Consider the following 15,839-nt stretch of genomic DNA (forward strand, 5'->3'; position numbering starts at 1 on the left):
TATAGTTACATTCTGAGGTACGGGGGCAGGGGGGTTAGCACGTCAATATATGAAAGTTGGGGAATAAATTCAGCCTGTAATAGAAGGTATCCAATGTTTTTTTTTTAGGTATCCAATTTTTGATAGCAGTTAACTACAAAACTCCCAGAACAGCTGCATAATCTAGGGAAAGCTGGCTTTGATTCTAAAGAAGAGTGTTGCAATGCTCAGGTACTTTTATACATAAATAAAAAAATAAAAGAGAATCAACACTTTCCTGTTTTAAGCACAGAGTATATTTGGCTTCTTTTTATAATAAAATGTAAATATCAGGCTCCTACTAGAACCTCTAAGATTGTGCTAAACAGCAGAGAGACAAAGGAACCTAGGATGAGAGATAGGAGAGAGAGAGGACACAACCGAAACAATGTATTGGGGGCAATCAGTTCTATGTACCTCAGCAACTCCTAGGGTCAGCACTTTGTAAAACCACTGAGTCATCCTGAAATAGCTCTCAACTAGAAACACAAAGTCTATTACCAGTAGAATGGATGAATATATTGTTATTGTATCATATACTGGAATACCACGCAGCAAGGCAAAACAATGGATCGCCGCTTCACACCATAACATCAATGAATCTCGCAAGTTCATGTTGAGTCAAAGAAGTCACATACAAAAGAATACATATGATAAGATTTCATTTATATGAGATTCAGGAACAGGAAAAACTGACGCATGGTGACAGAGGTCAGACTAGTGATGACTTTTAATGGGTTGTGGGCTGAGTAAAGGTAAGAGGCGCCCTGCTGGGGAACTGGAAATATTCCATACCGTGATATGGGTGAGGTCACACAGGTGTGTACATTTTTAAAGATTCATCAAGGGGCACCTGGGTGGCTCAGTGGTTGAGCATCTGCCTTTGGCTTAGGGCATGATCCCGGGGTCCTAGGACTGAGTCCCACATCAGGCTCCCTGCGAGGAGCCTGCTTCTCCCTCTGCCTATGTCTCTGTCTCTTTCTGTGTGTCTCATGAATAAATAAATAAAGTCTTTTAAAAAAAGATTAAGCTTTATGCTTAAGATTTATGTATCTTGCTATATGTAAGTTATCAATTAAAATTTTTTAGTGCCACAGTGTAAAAGAAATCATATATATATACTAATTATAATTGTAGATTTGTTTCTTAAGCAAGCATTCAAATATTCTATTGACTGGTAGTTGGTAAGCTTGTATAAAGTAATACTTCATAAGTATTCTTTGATAAGTCAAAGAAAGACAAATACTGTATAATATCACTTATATGTGGAATCTTAAAAAACCAAACTCTGAGACACAGAGAGTAGAGTGGCAGCTACCAGGGTCTGAGGGGTAACCAGGAAAATGGGGAAATATTGCTCAAAGAGCATAAACTTCCAGTCATAAGATTAACACATTCTGAGCATCTAACATACAGTATGGTGATTATAGTTAATAATACCATATTATAGACTTGAAGGTTGCTAAGAGAGTAGATCTTAAGTATCCACACCACAAAAACAGAACTGGTAATTATGTGACAGGATGGAGATGTTGGCTAACACTATTGTGATAACTGTACTGCAACATATGTCAGATCACCATGTTGTACACCTTAAACTTACACAACTATAGATGTCAATTATATCTCAATAAATGGGGAGGGGAAGCAATACTTCACTGAAATATCACCTCAAAACAGTAAGCAGAAGACTGCATACTTTTGAGTATGTACCAATAAGCATTTGTCTTTTCCAGCTAAGGCAAATTTAAACCAGAGTAATTTGACAGCCTTAAATATAACCCTATACTTCATACAGTTGGCTAGCCAAAGAACCACAAAAAGCCTTTAGCGCACATTCCAAACAAAATATCTCTCGCAATTTCAACATTGGAAATTTACGATAAGCATTATTATTACAACAGTAGCAGTTCAATGATTTGTACAGAAGGGCTCATGACAAAGTGTTATGAAACCTCCAGACAGAGATGTCCAGATCCTTCCCCTAGCCTGCACAACCTGGCCTCCTTCTCCTCATCCCCAGACTCTTCCTCTCTGACCGCATCCCCTATTGCTCTCTTCCTTTCTCTGCTCAGACATACTGCACTCCTCAAACAAACCAAGCACACTCCCTCTTCAAGGCTGCACCCTTGCTGGCCTCTCCTTCTCCACATTGGTCCTTCCCTCACTTATTTCAGGACATTCATAAAATGCCACTTCTCTGCTCCCCGGTTACACTATCTAAATGTGCAGGCACAGACCCACTTCCTCACCGTGTTCCCAGCTATATTTTTATCCCTGGCAGGAATCACATTCAATTACTCTAAATGTATTCTAATTTATCTTTTTTATTACTTGTCTTTCATATAAGAAAATAAGCTCCTTAAAGGCAGTGATTTGTACCTATTGTGTTCACTCCTATTGTGTCCAGGACTTAAAACAATACCTGCATATTATAGGAACTCAGTAAAGGTTTGATCAGGGGAAACCGCAGGATTTTAAAGTCTTCTCCAGAAAGAAAGAATTTCTAGTAAGGAGAAGAAAAAACCCATATACATTCCTCCCCCTTCCCCCTGCCCCAAAAAAGGGGGAAAGAAAGTTACTGCCACCCATGCATACTTCTGACCTTCTTTTAGGAATTTTAACATGAATATTCCTCTGTTTTACCATAGATAAAATTTATCTCTTCTGGTAGTTTGTTAGAGAACGGGTCAGAATGGCAACCAGAAATAGAGAATCTACCAATTTAATTGCTCACTCCTTTTGTAATTTTTTTCAGCAACATCTGAAAATTAGCAACATCTATCACTTTATTTTAAAAGATTTTATTTATTTATTCATGAGAGACAGAGAGACACAGGCAGAGGGAGAAGCAGGCTCCATGCACCAGGCGCCCGACACAGGATTCGATCCAGGGCCTCCAGGATCGCGCCCTGGGCCAAAGGCAGGCGCCAAACCGCTGAGCCACCATAGCTGCCAGTGTCTATCACTTTAAAAAAAATCTAAGTCCCGTCCTTTTTCTAAGGTTTTCCTCCATGCCAAGGCAAGACAGAATGGTTTCCTGGGAGGGCTAATTATCTGAGATGTCTCTTCAAACTTAATTTTTAAATATCTGTTCACTAGACAAGAGAAACTGATTTTCTGACAACAAAATTAAGAAAATCTTGGTTCATGTTTTAAACAGAAGGTTTGGGCAGCCCAAGTGGCTCAGCGGTTTTGGCCCCGCCTTCAGCCCAGGGCGTGATCGTGGAGACCCGAGATCCAGTCCCGTGGAGCTCCCTGCATGGAGCCTGCTTCTCCCTCTGCCTGTGTCTCTGCCTCTCTGTCTCTCTCTGTGTCTCTCATGAATAAATAAATAAAATCTTTAAAAAATAAAAAAAATAAACAGAAGGTTTATTGCATGTTCTGTACGTAGTAAATCCTTTAATTTCTTTAGAAATGTCTTTCAAAATTTCCTTCACTTGGAGAATCAGATTCCCACCCTCATTCAGAATAGAGGTAGATTTCATGCAGTAATTATGATAAAATTCTATTCGAAACATGTTTTAAAGTTTTGATTCCATGGTGGCAAAGTATTAGTTTTTCTATAGTTCCTTCTCAGTTTTCTTTGCTGATACTTTTCTCAAATCAACATATTGAGAAGGACAATAAGGACTTAAATTTTAGACACAAAATAGATGGTTTATTTCTCCTAAACAACATGCTCTACACTATTTCAAGTTCAGAGTTTTAGTGGACTGACCACTGACTTATACATACTAGGAAACTGACATCAAGGTTGTACCCGTATCTGGGGATGTACCATGCTAACTCCCCATGCTACATGACAATAGAAATAGCCAGGCCAGTGTGGACTTACACATTTCCATTCATTGTGAACATTGGCTTACATTTTGCTGTTTGTGCAGAAACCATACCTGAAAATCATGCTTCTGGTGAATCACAAAATGTTCTGAGCCCTCTTCGGATTAGCACTCTTAGAGGTGGCCCGGTCAGCTCTCCTGCTGCTCTGCTTTTGCCCTTCTGCTCACCTTTCATCGCTATGAGGCAAATTTACTCTCATAACTCCCCAACTACTTTTTCTTTTACTCAGGATTTTCAGTGAAATCCACAGCACTCCCCCACCAACCTATCCGCCTAGCCTTCCTCCACCCACTGCTTCTGCCTTCTGACCTCTGAATCATCAAGCCACCTGCTGACATCAGGGCAACACTGACCGAGGCCAAATGCATAGGTCTCTTCTGCTCCCATCTTGCTTAAACCCCTGGGATGGAACTACTGGATGGACTATCAATGTCCACTAGAGTGCGCTGCTCCCTTGGCTCTACCATTTGAGGGACCATGGATCACAGTTCTTAGCTGCCACCCCTTTGGTTCAAATAGGTTAAGAACTCTTTAAAAATGGAAAAATAAGGCCATTTATTGCATGGGCAAAAAGAACAGATAATACCCCTCAGGTAAAGTTCATCATAGAGTTTAGCATTTTTGCCCTTGTGAAGGATGTGGCTTAGAGTGAATGTTGACTACAGTGAGTGGGGCTTCACTGCCACCTCCTGGACGGTGACTTGGCAGCACTGGACAAACCGGGGCAGAGCCAAAGGAGTAGAGTGTCACCTTAGTGAAATGGATTTAAAGCCAACTGTAGTAACTCCGAGCTCAGAACTTTCATAATTCTCCCTAAATGATTCCTGTCCACCCAAACAGAACTGACTTCTCCCTCAACCTCTACCCTAGAAAGGAGATGTGCTTACTTATCTCTCACCAACTTATTTCTTCTCAGGACCCAACAGAAGAATGGGGACCCAACCACCTTACCTAAAAAGACAAGTGTATTTAAAAATACATTCTGGGGGATCCCTGGGTGGCGCAGCGGCTTGGCGCCTGCCTTTGGCCCAGGGCGCGATCCTGGAGACTCAGGATCGAATCCCACGTCAGGCTCCTGGTGCATGGAGCCTGCATCTCCCTCTGCCTGTGTCTCTGTCTCTGCCTCTCTCTCTCTCTGTGACTATCATAAATAAATAAATAAATAAATTTAAAAAAATTAAAAAAATAAAAATACATTCTGCTGGCTGGCATTATGGAAGACAGTATGGAGGTTCCTCAAAAAATTAAAAATAGAACTCATGTGATGCAGTAATTGCATTACTGGGTATTTACCCAAATAATACAAAAATACTAATTCAAAGGGATACATGCATCTCAATGTTTATTGCAAGCATTATCTATAATAGCCAAATTATGGAAGCAACCTAAGTTGCATACCCACCAATAAATGAATGGGCAAAGAAGATATGGTGTATATATACATAATGGAATAAAACTTAGCCATAAAAAGAATGATATCTTGCCGTTTGCAACAACATGGATGGATCTAGAGAGCAGCATTAGCTAAGCAAAATAAGCCAGTCAGAGAAAAACAAATACTACATGATTTTACTCATATGTGGAATTTAAAAAAAACAAAACATATGAACAAAGTGGGGGGGAGAGAGACAAAGCAAAAAACAGACCCTTAAATAGAGAACCAACAGAGGGTTACTAGAAGGGAGGGAGGGGGATGGATGAAATAGATAAAGGGGATTAAGTGTGCACTTATCATGATGAGCACTGAGTAATATATAGAAGTGTTGAATCACTATATTGTACACCTGAAATGAATATAACACTGTATGTGAACTACACTGGAATTAAAATAACATTTTCAGAAAAAAAAAAAAAACAAATACATTCTGCTGGCTGGGTTGTATTTTCCCAGTACAAAATAATTTTGATCTAAAATACAGCTTGAGGGGCACTGGGTAGCTCAGTCCATTGAGCATCCAACTCTTGATTTCAGCTCAGGCCATGATCTCGGGTCATAGGATCAAGCTCCCAGCTCAGCGCAGAGTCTGCTTGTCCCTGTCCCTCTGCTTCTGCCCCGACTCTTTCTCTCTCTTTCAAAAAAAATAAATAAATAAAATATTTAAAATATAGCTTGAGCCGAATTATATTATCTAAATCCAGTGTTTGCCTTTGTTTTCAGTAAGTAGAAAAAACATTCACATAGGAAAATCTCTAAAATTCAAGCTATAATCTACTTTTATTTATTTATTTATGTATTTATTTTTGGATACCATTAGTTTATTATAAAAGAGAGACATGAAAATTATTTACATGATGAAAGATTTCACAACTTCACTGGAATGCGCAGCTTCACTTCATGCCATTTTAGTAATGATTTCGGTCCACATACTTTCTGAGAATGTCACCATCTCTAAATAAGAAATAATCCTTATCTGGAACTACTTTGGTGCCTCCATACTCTGGGAGAATTTTATCTCCAACTCTCACACTAACTGGTTGAATCTCTCTACCCTTTCCTTTAGAACCTGATCCAACAGCTACTACTGTTGCTTGCAACACTTTTCCTTGAGATTTTTCTAGACGCATAATACCTCCTTTGGTTACAGTTTTAGCTCCACTCCTTTCAACTAAAACTCAAAGAGGGGAAGAAACTCTAAACGCTTGCCCTGCCATGACTCTGGCCACCACAATTCCTACTTTACCTTTTTGTTTTGTTTTTTAAGATTTAATTTATTTATTCATGAGAGACACACACACACAGAGAGGCAGAGACACAGGGAGAGGGAGAAGCAGGCTCCATGCAGGGAGCCGGATGCGGGACTCGATCCAGGGACTCAATCCGGGGACTCCAGAATTACGCTCTGGGCCCACGGCAGGCACTCAACCGCTGAGCCACCCAGGCATCCCTGTACTTTACCTTTCTAAAAGGCCTTTAACATCGTTTATTCACAGAAGGAGGAAACCAAAAGGCTAATAAATATACAAAAAGAAAAAAATATATAAATATGTATAACCTCATTAATAAACAAGAAAATGTAAACTAAAGCAAGATAATTTCCACCCATCATAATAGTCAAAATTGAAATTATTAGTAATATCTAATATGGTCCAGGTGTGGGGAAAGAGACTTTTTCATACACTGTTGATGGAAATATAAATTGGTACAGCATTTTGGAGTACAGTTTGGCAGAATCGGTCAAAATCTAAAATGAAGCAAACCTGGGGCACCTGGGTGGCTCAGTTGGTTAAGTGTCTGACTCTTGGTTTCAGCTTAGGTCTCATGGGTTGTGAGATCGAGCCTTGAGTTGGGCTCTGTGTGCTCAACAGGAGTCTTCTTGGATATTCTCTCCCTCTGTCCCTTCCCTCACTTGTGCACACTTTCTCTCTGTCAAATAAATAAATAAACCTTTAAAAAAATAAGAATAAAATAAAATGAAGAATACCTTTTGCAGCTTCAAATGTCCATCTCTGGTGAGCATTGTGACTGTTTCTCCAGCATGTATTCTGTGTATATTTCCCTAGCTTTGTAGAAGTCAGGTGGTTCCACAGGTAAACTGTCATCACCCTAAGCCAATCAGCACCATCATGTTTCCTCTTGCTCCTGTTATTAATTCATACAAAAGAATTTAACACAGGCCCAAGCCAATACGTGCATACCATCCTCTTAGCTACAGTGCTTCATTCACACTGAGCAATACCCGAATTTAGCTTAGAATGAAATTTTATCTGATGGCTAGAGAAACACACGTCATCTTCCATAAGTGAATGAAGAAGCAGGGATCCCTGGGTGGCGCAACGGTTTGGTGCCTGCCTTTGGCCCAGGGCGCGATCCTGGAGACCTGGGATCGAATCCCACGTCGGGCTCCCGGTGCATGGAGCCTGCTTCTCCCTCTGCCTGTGTCTCTGCCTCTCTCTCTCTCTCTGTGACTATCATAAATAAATAAAAATTTAAAAAAAATTAATAAAAAAAGAAGCATGTGGCTCCAGGAGTCTAATATCCCAAAGTGTATATTATCTAAACAAAAAATTTTAAATTCACTCCAGATCTTCTATATAATCATACTCATATATGTATTTTAACAAACACACATGATTCTACCATTTATTGAGTGATGCTGAGTACATTCCTGGGCCTAGTACCTTGCCTATAAAATACAATTTACATTCCTTCCTTCACAGATTATTACTATTGTCACATAGAAATCTTTGTGTTAAGGGCATCTGGCTGGCTCAGTCAGAAGAGTATGTAACTCTTGATCTTGAGGTTGTGAATTTGAGCCCTATGTTGGGTGTAGAGAAGGAGAAGGAGGAGGAAGAGGAAGAGGAGGAGGAGAAATCACTGTGGGAGACACTGTGGAACAGAAATAGATAAATAAAGTAGAGTTCCCAATCTTTAGAGACACAGAAAATTTAGTGGGAGTGGTGACACTGGATTTTCGTTCTTGCCCATGTGACTTCAGAATCAGGCCTTGACTCTTTTTAACAAATTAATTTTTTATTGGTGTTCAATTTACCAACATACAGAATAACACCCAGTGCTCATCCCGTCAAGTGCCCCCCTCAGTGCCCGTCACCCATTCACCCCCATCCCCCACCCTCCTCCCCTTCCACCACCCCTAGTTCGTTTCCCAGAGTTAGGAGTCTTCATGTTCTGTCTCTCTTTCTGATATTTCCCAAACATTTCTTCTCCCTTCCCTTATATTCCCTTTCACTATTATTTATATTCCCCAAATGAATGAGAACATACACTGTTTGTCCCTCTCCGATTGACTTACTTCACTCAGCATAATACCCTCCAGGTCCCTCCACGTTGAAGCAAATGGTGGGTATTTGTCATTTCTGATGGCTGAGGAATATTCCATTGTATACATAAACCACATCTTCTTTATCCATTCATCTTTCGATGGACACCGAGGCTCCTTCCACAGTTTGGCTATTGTGGACATTGCTGCTAGAAACATCGGGGTGCAGGTGTCCCGGCGTTTCATTGCATCTGCATCTTTGGGGTAAATCCCCAACAGTGCAATTGCTCGGTCGTAGGGCAGGTCTATTTTTAACTCTTTGAGGAACCTCCACACAGTTTCCCAGAGTGGCTGCACCAGTTCACATTCCCACCAACAGTGTAAGAGGGTTCCCTTTTCTCAGGATCCTCTCCAACATTTGTGGTTTCCTGCCTTGTTAATTTTCCCCATTCTCACTGGTGTGAGGTGGTATCTCATTGTGGTTTTGATTTGTATTTCCCTGATGGCAAGTTATGCAGAGCGTTTTCTCATGTGCGTGTTGGCCATGTCTATGTCTTTCTCTGTGAGATTTCTGTTCATGTCTTTTACCCATTTCATGATTGGATTGTTTGTTTCTTTGGTGTTGAGTTTCATAAGTTCTTTATAGATCTTGGAAACTAGCCCTTTATCTGATGCATCATTTGCAAATATCTTCTCCCATTCTGTAGGTTGTCTTTTAGTTCTGTTGACTGTATCCTTTGCTGTGCAAAAGCTTCTTATCTTGATGAAGTCCCAATAGTTCATTTTTGCTTTTGTTTCTTTTGGCTTCGTGGATGTATCTTGCAAGAAGTTATTGTGGCCGAGTTCAAAAAGGGTGTTGCCTGTGTTCTCCTCTAGGATTTTGATGGAATCTTGTCTCACATTTAGATCTTTCATCCATTTTGAGTTTATCTTTGTGTCTGGTGCAAGAGAGTGGTCTAGTTTCATTCTTCTGCATGTGGATGTCCAATTTTCCCAGCACCATCTATTGAAGAGACTGTCTTTCTTCCAATGGAGAGTTTTTCCTCCTTTATCGAATAGTAGTTGACCATAAAGTTCAGGGCCCACTTCTGGGTTCTCTATTCTGTTCCATTGATCTATGTGTTTTTGTGCCAATACCACACTGTCTTGATGACCACAGCTTTGTAGTACAACCTGAAATCTGGCATTGCGATGCCCCCAGATATGGTTTTCTTTTTTAAAATTCCCCTGGCTATTCGGGGTCTTTTCTGATTCCACACAAATCTTAAAATAATTTGTTCTAACTCTCTGAAGAAAGTCCATGGTATTTTGATAGGGATTGCATTAAACCAGGCCTTGACTCTTCTGGAGGGTCTAGGAACAACTTAATAAACAGCTTTTCTACTAAAAAAAAAAAAAAAAAAAATAGGGGGGGGGGAGCAAACAGTAGGTATACATGTAAGCAAAAGGAACAATGATCCAAAGAGGCTAAAAACAGGTTGGGGAGGAAAGCAACCAATTAGAACACTATTGTCATGGGGTGGAGGAAGAGTTTTAAATTCTAGCAGCTATGTCAGTGGAGATTACTTTCCAGATCTAGAAACATGGAGATAGCCTAATGGAAATAAAATGACAAAAAACCCATTCTCTTGACTGATAAGAGATCCTCCTGTGGACTAGGAACAGAAAAACATGCTGAATTGAATATTTTGGTTTCATTTACCTGATTCTTTCTTACTTTAATTCATGCTAACCAATAATAAATTTTCTAAAATTTTGCTAGAACCTTCCTCGCTTTTTTAAAAAAGATTTTATTTACTTATTCATGAGAGACACACAGAGAGAGGCAAAGACATAAGCAGGGGAGAAGCAGACAAGCAGAAGGAGCCTGATGTGGGACTCCATCCCAGGATTCTGGGAGCACTCCTTGAGGTGAAGGCAGATGCTTAACCACTGAGCCACCCAGGCATCCCTGAATTTTCCTCACTTCTACAGCAGATGACCCTGCATGCTAAAGTAGAACATAAAGGATTGAATAAGGCTATGCAATGGGGAGAAACAAAATTTCACTGAAAGCAAAGGAAAGTAACATTTTTCAGATGGGTTAGCTTTTTTTAGAGAGAAAATTTTCTCAGTGTATAGTATATTCAACATCAGATATCCACAAACATAAACACAATGCTCTAATCCCAAGTTACATGTGATGACAAGTGATGTCAAGGTTTGGGGTTTGTTAAGAAACAAACCATACATTAATTAGATTCAAGTTTTCTCATGTCAGAAGCTATCAAGTGGAAAAATAAGGGGCGCCTGGGTGGCTAGTCGGTTGGGTGTCTGCATTCAGCTCAGGTTATGATCCTAGGGTTCTAGGATTGAGTCCACATCAGGCTCCCTGCTCAGGAGAGAGCCTGCTTCTCCTTCTCCCTCTGCTGCTACCCCTCCTTGTGCTCTCTCTGTCAAGCAAATAAAAGCCTTAAAAAAAAAACAAATAATAAAAGCAGTGAATGAAAAACATAATTTTTCATTCATATAGAAGAGTGTTAAGGGTCCATTACCAATGTAAAACCCACAACACAAAACAATAAAGAAAAATCCATTTCATCCAATTCATGAGGACCAGCCTTAAAGCCTTAGGAGCCATGACCCTGCTGTTTCTAATTTTCTGTCAGTGGTTCAGTTCTATAGATGAAGGATTAGAAAACAAGTCAATCACATTTTTCAGTCTAGCCTGACACAGAGTTTATTACAGATCAAGGCAACTGTTGTAACACAACTCAGATAAAAGAGCCAATAATGAGAGAGTCATGTAAGGAAATCCGTCTTCTCTGTTTCCATTTTAGTAGGAAGTCCGTTATTTTAACCAAGCAAGGGATTCTCGATCAGGAAACCCAAGTTCAAATACTCAGTCTTCACAGCTTTGACCAGGTAGTCTTTACAAGACATGTTACTTTATGACCCAGCTGCTTGTATCATGTGCTGTACAAAAAAACTAACTTGGCAACAAATCATCCAATTAAAATAGGCAGAAGGCATGGGCAGACATTTCTCCAAAGAAGACATATAGGTGGCCAACAGACACATGAAAAGATGCTTGACATCACTCATCATCAGGGAAATGCAAATCAGAACTACAATGAGATCTCACCTCACATCTGTCAGAATGACTAAAACCATCTGTCAGAATGACTAAAATGACTAAAACCAACAAGTGTGGTGAGGATGTGGAGAAGAAGGAATCCTCGTGTACTGCTCGTAGAAACGAAAACTGATGTAGTCACTGTGGAAAGCAGTATGGAGGTTCCTCAAAAAATTAAAAACAAAACTAATAGTTATTACACTACTGGGTAATAGAATACAAAAATACTAACTGTATTGAATACAATACAAAGAGTACAAAAATACTAATTCAAAAAGATAAATGCACCCCTATGCTTATAGCAGCATTATTTATAATAACCAAATTATGAAAGCACCACAGGTGTCCATCAATACATGAATGGATAAAGATGAAGTGGTATATACACACACACACACACACACACACACACACACACACAAATGGAATATTATTCAGCCAAAAAACAAAGAATGAAATCTTGCCGTTTGCAAGATTCATATGGAACTTAAGGAAGAAAACAAACAAAGGGGGATAAAAAAACAAACCAAAAAACAGACCCTAAATAGAAAATGATGCTCATCAGTTACTAGAAGGGAGGTATGTGGGGTATGGGTGAAATAGGTGAAGAGGATCAAGAGTACACTTACTGTGATGAGCACTGAGTAATGTATAGAATTGCTGAGTCACCATATTGTACACCTGAAACTAACATAACACTATGTTAACTATACTAGAATTAAAATTATAAACTTAATTTTAAAAAGACACTTGCCACCTCTGTATCCAAAGTTTAAAAAAAAAAGAATTGAGAGTATTCAAATGTATTTGTTAAATTCCATACAATGTTGTATACATTATTTGTATTCTCTTAAATAAATGCAAAGAAAACCATCTGTGGAGCTCAGTAAGATATAATATTTATTCATTTTAAAACATACATCTACACAGCAAGCCAATTTCTCCCCACCAGTACACATACATATTTCCTATTAGATTTAATCGTGTGTTTGTCAGGAGAGCAAAGTAATCTTAAACCAAAAGAAAGGATTATTTTTGGTTCAGTATCTATAGCCCCAGCTTCCAAAATCTTCCTTTTCAAGTAGTTCTGCCAAGGTTCTAACCAGATATGATACTCAGGTCTCAACTTGCACATATAGTAAATTACATTTAGTTCCTTAATTCTGAAGTTCACAATGTTTTAATAGGCAAAATATACCAAAAGCAAATATAGAAGTGAAAAGATAATTGATCCTAGATCCTCAGACATTGAGGTGAGATGTTCACACTGATATTTAAATAAAAATAACATCAAAATAAGCTGGAAAGCCACGTGGCTTTTAAATATTGTCTGCTTCCCACACTGTACAGTGTGTTGGCAATACTTTTTAAAATAAAAATAAAACAATATGTTGATGTGAAGCCTATTAATGCCTACACATTAATTTTGTCTAGCATGTTAGTCATACCAATCTAGTCAAACACTCGGTCATAGGTTAAAAATAGAGCTTCCAAATCAAGCTTTTAATTGAATTTTAATTGAACCACCTACACACTTCTACATTGGAATCCCTCAATTTGCCTCCTCTTGAATGTCCTATTCTTTTGAGGACCAAGTATCTAAAGTCAGAATTTCAATATTAAGCTATTCAGAGTAATAGAGGAAAGTACTAGTTAAATTCTTGGGCTAAGTTCTGGTCAGTGCCTTTTGGAAAAAAAGTTGTTGTTAACTGGTTAAGGCAAAAAACACACACAAATTTTGGTCCTCTTAACAACCATTCTTTAAAACCAGGAACGCATAGTATGACCAGCAAACTAGAAATGAAAAACCTAGAGTCAAATTGGCTTAAGTATCCCACCTTAAAGTGATGGACTGGGGCACAAGAAAAGATGTGTGGATTGTAGGTAGATAGTTTTGTCTATTGATAAAGAACTTTCAGGAAGGTCTAAGCATTTGAGGAAACAAGAAGAGAAGAACACTTCTAGATTCTGTCTGGTATCACCTTCAAAATATCAGCGGACAGGAGTGAAGTCCATAATTGTGGATGTTTCCTCCCCAAAACTTGTTTGAGGGTGGGGGAAGATCGACAATAACTGGCCTAGAGAAAAATCATCAGTCCTAGTCAGTGGGTAACCCAGCTTCCCATCTCCTTTCCCACTGACAAACATATCCTCAGCTCCAAGGTAAACCTACAAAATTCTCCTTTACCATTCTTATTGCAGTCATGTTCCTACACACAGGAACATGGACACCAGAATCTTACAATGCAGAGGACTATCTAAGGTCAGAGTCTTAGTCATTAGAAATAAAAGGTTTCTTTGAGAAATTTGCATTTGTGTGGTTCAGCAGAAAGGACAGATTCCCATAATACAATGATCAAACATCAACAATAATCACAGAAACCAGACATACATCTATTCATAGAGAGCAATTACATATCTTCTTACAGCCTAGAAACAAGCAAGCTTTCTAAATGTATATTTATAGTTAAATTATGGTAAAGGAAACAGTTTCTCTTACTGATGCTAGTTTTTTCATTTCTTCAACTGTTCCTAGTTTTTATCACCCACCTCCACCAAACCCATTCCTAAATAAATGTACACATTTACACAGATAACACAGAAACTTCATACAACATGACCATTATAATGTTTCTTTCTCCCTTTTTAAACTCATTTTAATCTTGGGTAATTTTAAATGCACAATCTACAAATAGTAAATACACATTCATGTAATAAGAACCATATCACTATTATTCCATTGGATGTATCTTAAAATCGCAACAGTGGACTTGAAAGGTGACAGGATAGCAGTTGGGGAGGGACACTTATTCAATCTTCGTTGGAAACACTTGGAAATCTGTCTTTTTTCTTCTGCAAGGCCTTTCTCAGAAAATGCAGGCAGTTCAGAAGCAAATGACAAAACCATGAATCTCTCTTCATAGGATATCAGCACTTCTGTTGCAAAAGGATGTCATCCCAAGAGCTAGAGCACCTAAAAGCACAGAGGGACATATGCCCAAATGATTTACATAAGTTTTTCTAGAAATTGATTTCTATCTCACTTGCTTTCGCACACTGAATATATTTATAATATTATAAGTATTACACAGTCTAAAAACAACTTTAGACCATATATATCAAAAATGGGATTTTGAAGACAATGATCCACCGAAACTGTCACGTATAGCATATCATCTCCTTTTATGCAAATAATGACTAGTTTTGACAAAACAGATCCAAATTATAGAGGATATAATTATTAACTATTAATTATTAATATAATAATCATTATATTATGGTAATTATTTAATACAATAATTGTTACATTATTATAATAAAAATAATAAAAATTATTATTTATAGAGGCTACAGTTTACACAGTATGTGTAATGAGTGCATTGCAAAGACTTCTGCCAGGACCTTGGAAGAGACTCCTACTAGTGAGAAATTATTATTATTATTATTATTTTTTTTTTACTAGTGAGAAATTAAAACTTAAGACTTGCTTACTTCATAGTAAATTCACATATGATGATATCACAGACGTTCAAAATGTGTTGTGGAGGTTAACAGCTTAATTCCAACAAACATTTATGCGAAAATGGGATTTTATTATCATTATATTTTACAGAGTTAATGAGATATTAAACATCAGATGACTTGTCTGAGGTCACATAGTAACTTACCACTCAAAAGACCTAATTTTTTGTTTTTGTTTTTTTTAATACTAAACAGTCATACTTAAAAGGGAGGCAATCTGGTTACCATTTAAAATTGACACTGCACTTTTCAAATCAATGTTGGTGCGTAATCACTTAAGCTATTAATTTCTTATTAATTTCTTCTGTTTTCTTTTTTAAAAAATTATAACATGTACTTATCCTGTGAGTAGGTCTACAGCAGGGGTGGGAACTTGCTCCAGCGGGTCCTGTTTTTGTGGGGGTGATACATGGTACAGGCCTGGAGCTTGTAGGGCCCTTTTTACTGTGGCAAAGTAGCAGGACAATGATAAAGTCCGTTAGAAGCAAAAAATTTTTAAAAGTAAGTAAATAAAAAATAAAAGTAAGGTAATCATCTAGTATAGTGCTGATCTTTTTTTATTGGGAAAAAGATTTCCAAAGCAATCATTTGGTCTTTCTTGATTTACAAACCTGCATGGA

General features: G+C 38.3%; 1 protein-coding gene and 1 pseudogene across 4 annotated transcripts in view; both read right to left on the reverse strand.

Moving 5' to 3' along the window:
* Positions 1 to 6,204: 6,204 nt before the first annotated feature.
* On the reverse strand, positions 6,205 to 6,513 carry LOC140623542 (10 kDa heat shock protein, mitochondrial pseudogene; annotated as a pseudogene).
* A 6,061-nt stretch (positions 6,514 to 12,574) lies between these two features.
* CDKL2 (cyclin dependent kinase like 2) overlaps positions 12,575 to 15,839 on the reverse strand; it is a 48,752-nt gene continuing 45,487 nt past the window's right edge. For 2 of the 4 annotated variants that reach the window (XR_012023413.1, XM_072810625.1), the window contains one exon: positions 12,575 to 14,671. The gene's annotated coding sequence lies outside the window, so the exon portion shown is untranslated. Of the gene's footprint in view, positions 15,664 to 15,839 lie in introns of all 4 variants that reach the window. The other 2 variants (XM_072810626.1, XR_012023414.1) reach the window with 2 other exon arrangements.

The sequence above is a fragment of the Canis lupus genome, chromosome 33 (genome assembly GCF_048164855.1).
Source record: "Canis lupus baileyi chromosome 33, mCanLup2.hap1, whole genome shotgun sequence".
In the NCBI taxonomy this organism is placed as follows: Eukaryota; Metazoa; Chordata; class Mammalia; order Carnivora; family Canidae; genus Canis; species Canis lupus.